The sequence below is a fragment of the Sceloporus occidentalis genome, unplaced genomic scaffold (genome assembly GCF_023333645.1).
Source record: "Sceloporus occidentalis isolate IW3139 unplaced genomic scaffold, rSceOcc1.0.p SCAF_24, whole genome shotgun sequence".
NCBI classification, from domain to species: Eukaryota; Metazoa; Chordata; class Lepidosauria; order Squamata; family Phrynosomatidae; genus Sceloporus; species Sceloporus occidentalis.
The window spans coordinates 3295754-3303512 of NW_028317004.1; the positions used below are offsets into that span (position 1 = coordinate 3295754).

General features: G+C 42.4%; 1 non-coding gene across 1 annotated transcript; it reads right to left on the reverse strand.

The window, feature by feature from the left end:
* Window positions 1–336: 336 nt before the first annotated feature.
* Window positions 337–466, reverse strand: LOC149300517 (small nucleolar RNA SNORA35). Its single transcript, XR_016272304.1, has one exon. It is a non-coding gene; the product is annotated as a small nucleolar RNA SNORA35 (small nucleolar RNA).
* Between the last annotated feature and the right edge of the window lie 7293 nt (window positions 467–7759).

The following is a 7759-nucleotide window of genomic DNA, read 5'->3' on the forward strand; positions in this document are numbered from 1 at the left end:
CCATATATTTTTGAAAACTAGACACCCCAGGGTATTTTAGATGCTGATAGTTTAACCCTTTCCATGCACTAATCCTACCACCAACCCTTGTCAAAGTTTGGGATAGTAATTGTTTTTGGTGTTTTTTTCACATACTTTGTACTTCAGGTGTGAAATTACAGCTCCTGGTATATGTCACTGTCCCACAACACCCCGATATGTGTTCAGCAACATCTCCTGAGTACATTGATACCCCACATGCATGGGTTTGTCAGATTGTTTGGGGGCAAAAGGGCCACATTTGGAACATGAGCAATTCAAATTCAGTAGGAATTTTACATCTGGGTAAAGAAAAATGCTTGTACCCAACTATCAGTAGGGACAGGTTACAAGAAAGCCTGGCCTATCTCCAAGAAGGGATTTGATCTAGCACCTTAAGTGGTCCCTCATGCCACGGAATGGACACAGGGGTCACTTGACAGTGCAAATAAAAACGCTTAAAAATGGTGGAGCAAATAAAAGCTAAAAAACAGTAAATGTAACAAAAAATAAAAAAAAAATACAAAAATGGAGCAGGAACAAAAAAAAAATTAAAAATGGGAAACTGTGTGATACAGCTTGAAGCAGTCACCGACACAGAGTGCAGGTTTTCCAGGGCAATCTGGACAGTAAAATGTGGTGTCCTTTCTTTGCCCCCTGCTGTAGCATACCCTGCATCTCTTTTGGGGATTCTGCTTCTTTGCTGTAGGGGGGATTTTAAAAATAAAATGGGTAGCCCCAATTCTGTTGGTTCCCATCACTACTTGGGGACCAGGTGCATCACGGTACAAGATACCTGAAATTACTTCGAGCTGAAACTGCAAAAAAGACAGCTTCAGCCCAGTGTCTGCTTTTTTGTGCAGCAAAAAAGCGTTATAGGTTGCAATTTGCATTAGATAAATTGCAACCTTCTTGTACCAGGCCTTTGTCTTCCTCATAATGAGGTAGGGCTGTAGGAGTTGATCTGACAGATCAACTCCACCCATGTGCTTGTTATAGGCCCTGATGCACACTGGCTTTGTAGTGACCCCAGCTCTGCCACGGACAGAAACCTCCACGGTTCTCTCATCGTGGATGGTGCTCAGCATGCACACCTCTTTTCTGTCCTTGAACTTCAATGCCAAAAGCTCCTCTTGGCGTAGAGCTGAGGTCTCCCCCTTTCCTAGCCGGGTTCGTACCAGGCGTTGTGGGAAACCCAAGCGGTTCTTTTTTATAGAACCGCAAGCTACCGTATCGAAACAATACAGCAGCTTGAACAAAGGGACGCTTGTATAGAAGTTATCTACATACAAGTGGTAGCCTTTGTTCATAAGGGGGAATATTAGGTCCCAAACAATCTTGGCACTGGTGCCCAGATGATCTGGGCAACCTGGAGGGTCAAGGTAGCTATCCTTACCCTCGTATACCCGGAAGGCATGAGTATATCCTGTCTCGCTCTCGCAGAGCTTATACACCTTCACTCCATACCTGGAGCGCTTGGAAGGAATATACTGCTTGAATCCCAACCTTCCTTTATATTTCATTAGGGATTCATCCACGCAGATATTTTTTCCAGGTGTATAAACCTCTGGAAACCTGGCAGCGAGATGGGTAATCAGGGGGCGGATTTTGTACAGCCTATCAAACTGGGGGTCCTCCTTAGGGGGGCACAGGCTGTTGTCGCTAAAATGCATGAAACGAAGAATCATTTCATACCTTTGCCTAGTTATAGTTTGGGCAAAAATGGGGGTACTAAAGATGGGGCTGGTGCTCCAGTAGGAGCGGATGGAGGGCTTTTTTATAATGCCCATTAACATTGTGAGTGCCCAGAATTTAAGAAATTCTGGCACGTCAATGGGAGTCCATGGCTGTTTTGCCCAAAAAGAATTAGGGCTAGCAGCACGGTGCTGCTGGGCATAAATGTTTGTTTGTGTGACAATGTCTCCCAAGACATCGTCTCCCAAAAAAACCTGCACAAATTGCAGTGGAGTGAATCCTGTAACATCAATATTGATGCCAGGAATTCCAGAAAAAGGAGGGATAGCTGGCTTGTACCTATTAGGCGCTACCCATGCCTCTGGTGCACTGCCACGACTACGTGTGGTAGGCGTCCTAACAGCCACAGATACATCACTAGATGTATCTGTGAACTGACCAACGTCAAAATCTGACGCTGTATCAGTGGCCTCAGAATCTGTGGCCAAAAAGGCATACGCCTCCTCAGCCGTATACCGCTGCATGGTAAGAATTGCAGCAAAAATAGTGGGGAAGGAAAGGGTTAATGGCTATAATAAAAAAAAAAAAAAAACCTAAAAAAAAGTAAAAAAAACTAAAAAAAAGTAAAAAAACATGTAAAAAAAACAAAAAACCCAAAAACAATTGCCACTATGCAAGATCACTGTTTATGCAGTGATCAATGGCAATGAAGGGGTTAATATTATATGGGTGGCTCTTATAAGAGCCTTTGGATCAATATATATATATTTTTATTAGGGAACACACCGATCTGTCTCTCTCCCTCACTAGAAGCAAGTGAAGGAGGGGGGCAGATCCAATACTGATCAAAGGCAATGTTTAGAAAACATTGCCTTTGATTTATCAAATCATGATCACTCTTATGAGTGATCTGACCACTAGGGGTGTTATTCACTGGATGTCCATGACATCCAGCAACACCCCCCCGATGATGTCAGCAGGCTCCGCCCCCCGGCTTGATGGGCGCCGCCATCTTGAAACACCGCGTGTGTTTCGAAGACACCGGCACCGGGAAGGTAAGTTGAGCATTTAGGAAGCGATCGCGAGTCGCTTCCTTTGCTAAACAGGTGTTGCAAAGATGCCTCGATACTGAGGCATCTTAGCAACACCAGCTAAGCAAAGGAAGCGACTCGCGATCGCTTCCTAAACCCGTTTTTCGGCGGCGGGCGCCGCCATGTTTGAAAGACGTGCAGTCTTTCAAACATGTTTTTTTTTTTGCTCCTAGGAGCGATCGGGGGGGGGCGGGAATGTTTTTTTTGGTGTTGCTCAATGCCTCGATGTCGAGGCATTAGAGCAACACCGTTTGAGTGAAAAAATCGATCACGGATCGATTTTTTCACCCGTTTAAAGACGTGCCGGTCCTGGCACGTCAATTGTCATAATCGTCACGATTTTCAGTGACGTGCCCGGACCGGCAATTGTCACGAAGGGGTTAAAGTAACCCAGATCTGTGTTTGTAAACATTTAATTAAATTCGTAATGTGTTATATTTAGAACATTGGTCATGAAAGTTTATTTGTATTGTTATTATTATTGGTCTTGAATCAACAAAAAGAAAAAAGAATGCATGCCAGCAACAAAAAAAGAACATCAAACATTATTTCCTTAAAAGTAATTATCACATTCTTCTCAAAGCTTCAGCAACAAATATACTAATGATTAAAAATTAACTAGCATGTGCTAAGCCAGGGGCGTCCAACATGCGGCCCGCGGGACCTCAAGGTGTGGCCCTCGTGAGATCGGCAGCCAGGATCACAAGAGCCCTGCTGCTTACTTGTGGGAGGGTCTATTCTCTGCTCCAGTCCTGCCTCCTCTGTGGGGAGAAGGAGGGAGGCCGTGCCCCCTGCTGAAGTCTGTGATCGGCATTGAGAGAGCTGTAGTGCAGGTAAAGGGGTGGGGGAATGTGTTTGAATGAGTATGCCTGATTGAGGGAATGAATCTGTGAATGAATGTGTGTGTGATAGCATGGATGTGTAAGTGCTGGAACCTAGGCATGATGGGACTGTGATTGCTGTTAACAATCCCACTCCTATCATGCCAAGTCAGCCAGTATATGCTGAAACCTGGCTAGCTGCCCCCTTGTGTATTGATGCTGCCAGCAGTATGGGGTCTGCACTTACAGCCACCCTGTACCAGCATGTACTGGCTGACTTGGGATGATAGGAGTGTGATTGCTAACAGCTAACAGCAATCTGCTAACAGCAATCACAGTCCCATCATGCCTAGGTTCCAGCATTTACTGGTTGCCTGGGTATAAAAATAGTGTGTTTGCTGTTAGCAATCACACTCCTATCATGCCAAGTCATATTGTTGATTTTTTTTGTCCAATTGTGGTGTGTTACTTTTAATAAAAGCATGGTTACACACTAAAATTGGACAAAAAATACCGGTACAATGCCCAGCCAACCAGTACATGCTGGAATCTAGGTATGCCTGAGATTGCTGTTAACAATCATAATATATAATTTTTTGTACAATTTTGGTGTGTAACTTACTTTTATTAAAAGTGTGTGGGGGGTCATTTTCAGTTTCGGCTAAGTGAACCCTGAATTTTCGGTTTTGGTCCAGAATTTTCATTTTAGTGCATCCCTAAAATAAATAGAACTATTTTATTTTTACTTATACAGAATCCTGCATTTGTAGTCACAAAACTTTCTAGGCCCAGAAATCAGTGAGAGGAAAAGTAAAGGTTTTGTGTCATTTAATTTATTTTAATCTGCATATTTTATTAAAGGCCATATTTTCTCACAGTGAAAAATGAGTGCGGTCCTCGCACGTATACAATTCTGATGAAGTGGCCCACTGCAGAAAAAACTTGGACGCCCCTGTGCTAAGCTCTCTTATGATACCATGCTTGAGAGAAGCTGTACTTTATACATGTGCACCTTCGCACTATTAATGAACATTGCTTTACATTATACTACTCTTGAACTTTGAACACAGTGAAAAAGTAGTAAAGCTTTTATCAGATATTACATACACTTTTTTTCACAAATTCCTTATTTGTATATAGTTTTTTTTTTACAGACATGACTTTTGAACAGCATATCCTGAGATACAAAGAAAGGTTGGTAAACTCTGTCACACTCTTCAGATGTAAGGTGAATTGCTAGATGTCAATTATCTCTTTTTTTTATGTAAAGTATTGTGCATGGTAGAATACATATATAGATCAATAGCTTGTACATTTTGATTTTCAGTTAATATAATTGTTTTGGAGAGGTTTCCCCAGGGCAATATATCTGTACCTTAGAAAATGTATCTATAAGGTTAGAAATAAACCTTGCCTTAGGCAAATATTATATATTATTATATCTTTTATTATATATAATTTGGCTTGCCAAGACCTCTGGGATATGGCAAGGTTCATGATCAGGCCTTGCTTGTAGCAATAGAGCATCAAAACCAGTATGTTGCATTGACAGGCTGTAGGCACACCTGGGAACCTGATGGATTTGACCCAGAGTCCCCAGATCAGTATGTTTAAAATCAGGGTGGGAGGGAAGGCATTTGGCCATGTTTACTGCCTGTCTATCTTCAGCCCACTTCTGCCTACCCTTTGCCCACTTCCCCAGTGTATAGTAATGGGAGTTATGCTGTACCACTGTCTGTGTCTGGCTCAGTATATAGTGATGGAAGTTATGCTGTACCACCACCAATGTCTGGCTCAGTATACAGTGATGGGAGTTATACTGTAGCACTGTCAATGTTTGGCCCAGTATATAATAATGGGATTTAATGCATGTATATAGTGAACATCAATATAGCTCTGATAAAGTCATTGATCAATTTGCAGAAATAGAGGCTCAAAGGCAGGGGTGTAAATCCATTTACCTTTGCAGAATAGAATGAGTGGTCACTTTGGACCTCTGTTTTTTGAAGTTATGTTATTTAAGAAAGCAGTATTATCTATTCAGTAAATGTTATTACATTTATTTTGTTTCTCATATTTCTAGTTTTGTCCAGCTGACATAAAGTTTACAAATTTGTGTAAAAAATATCCTTTCAAACAATAAACGCTTCAAAATGGGGGGAGGGTGCCACATATACTCCAACTACTCTAGGTACGCCCCTGCTGGTGTGACAAAATCAAAATAAAGAAAAAGCATTACAAATATAGAGAAGCAGTTCTGGTTTTCCCATGTCCATACAGTCTAAAATCTGCAACATACCATATTGCTAATCTGTGCCTTAATGTCCTACCAAACAACTATGACTCCTTCAAAGAGCAAATATGTATTGCATAATGCTATTTTTTTCTATTACATAAGTGCCTCGATAAGTCACAAGATTTTCATCAACCAGGCTTTCAAATAGCCCTCACAAAAGTTCACTTTAAGTATCAGATTTAAGTATCAGATTGTATATCATGGTTTATATCATTGGTGTTTTGAAAGCAGGACAGACACATGAATCCTAAAATGTTAGTTGATTGGGGTGACTATTTCTAATGCATTCCTATTTTTAATAAATATCTTTTGATATAAGACTAGAAAACTTGTAGAAATACAATTATATACATATGTATACAATAAAGTGCAGAGTGTGAGAAATAAACAGGGAAGCTGATATGGCTATGAAAAGCTTGGTTGTAAAATATCCCTGTTTAAAGTAACTGAGCTGCAGGAAGTGATACGATATCTTTCCTTACTTGGTCTGTGGTGGCACTGCACTTGCATTATAAAACCAGCACAAGGCTCCGACACACATGATGTAACCGAGGAGAAATCACATTACTTAACACAGCACACTCCTTATAGAGTGATAATGAAATACACGCTGGAATGCTGTAAGAATGTGACAGAGACAATGAGTCAGGAGGATTTCACTTAAAAGGGAAAGGCAAACAGTAAAGGAGGGAGACACAAATGAGAAATATAAACCTAAAGCTTTGCAGGATTCTGGAATTTCAACTATTTAAGTGTGTCTACTTGTAGTTATAAATTAATTCATTGAAATAAAAAAAGGGTTTGTTTTAGCAAATAAAATGAACAATGATACAATTTTGTTGGGCAAGGTATTACCGTATTTGCTCGATTATAAGACGAGGTTTTTTCAGAGCAAATGCTCTGAAAAATATCCCTCGTCTTCTAATCGGGGTCGTCTTCTAATCAGACCTCAAATAGAGGTCTGATTATGAGACTAAGATCCAGATCCCCCGCACCGCTGCAGGGGACCTGGATCCTACTGTCCCCCCCCCCCATTTAACACCCCCCCCACGCACACTTACCGGGGCTTCCTGTTGTATTGCCGGGGCAGCGGGTTGACGTCTACGCGATCCGCGTAGACAACGTCCGCTGCAGCCGGAAGGAGGTGTGGCTAGCAGCGGGGGTTGTCTTCGTCCGTCGCGCATACCTTCCCCGACTGTCAGAGATCAGAGTTCCGGTGCGGGGAACTCTGATCTCTGACAGCCGGGGAAGGTATGCGCGACGGACGCAGACAAACCCCCGCTGCCAACTCCACCTCCTTCCGGCTGCAGCGGAAGGAGACGTCAACCCGCTGCCCCGGCAATACAGCAGGAAATTGGAAGCACCGGTAAGTGTGTGTGTGTGTGTGTGTGTGTGTGTTAAATGGGGGCATAGGGCATTTCTGGAATGCCTTATACCCCTATATGCCACTCTGGCACTTAGGGGGTTAAAAGGCATATTATGGGGCAGAGTGGCATATAGGGAGGTATAAGGCATTTCAGGAGGCAGAGTGGCGTTAAGGGGCATTTAATAGAGCACTCTGCCTCCTGAAATGCCTTATACCTACCTATATGCCACTCTGCCCCATAATATGCCTTTTAACCCCCTAAATGCCAGAGTGGCATATAGGGGTATAAGGGATTTCTGGAGGCAGAGTGCTCTATACAATGCCTTTTAACTCCCTTAATGCCTTATACCTCCCTATATGCCACTCTGCCCCATAATATGCATTTTAACCCCCTAAATACCAGAATGGGATATAGGGGTATAAGGCATTTCTGGAGGCAGAGCGGCACATAGGGGGTCAAAAGGCATACCAT